This window comes from Hoplias malabaricus, chromosome 16 (genome assembly GCF_029633855.1).
Source record: "Hoplias malabaricus isolate fHopMal1 chromosome 16, fHopMal1.hap1, whole genome shotgun sequence".
NCBI classification, from domain to species: Eukaryota; Metazoa; Chordata; class Actinopteri; order Characiformes; family Erythrinidae; genus Hoplias; species Hoplias malabaricus.
Window position 1 is genome coordinate 25,482,196 of NC_089815.1, and position 484 is coordinate 25,482,679.

The following is a 484-nucleotide window of genomic DNA, read 5'->3' on the forward strand; positions in this document are numbered from 1 at the left end:
CTTGGCATTTGGGCCCAGTCAGTGGTCTGCTGTCTCTGGAGGCCTGGAGCTCCATTCGATATCTATGAGATGATTCTAAATGGTGTTCCTGATTAAATAATCTTTAAACACCTTACCAATGCTCTCATGAGGCTGAATGCAGTCCAATACCAACAGCAACAATCTAACACCTCTAGGGTTGGTTTCCCAGACATGGATTAAGCCTGGTCCCTGACTACATGGCATTTTGAATTGTGATTTTCCATAGAAAGAAGGATATAGTCCGGGATTAAGCTTAATCTCTGTCTGGAATAACAGCCTCTAATGTAAAGACTTGTCAGTAGAGTTTTACTATAGAAGCAGGGGACAAACCACAGATTAATATCCAGCATTATAGAAGAAATGTTGACTAAATTGGCGTCCGCAAACTTTTGGCTATATAGTGCCTTATAGCGACTTTTATTATGAAAGGGGTTTTGCGGAAAGTGGAGGGTGCCTGTGTTGA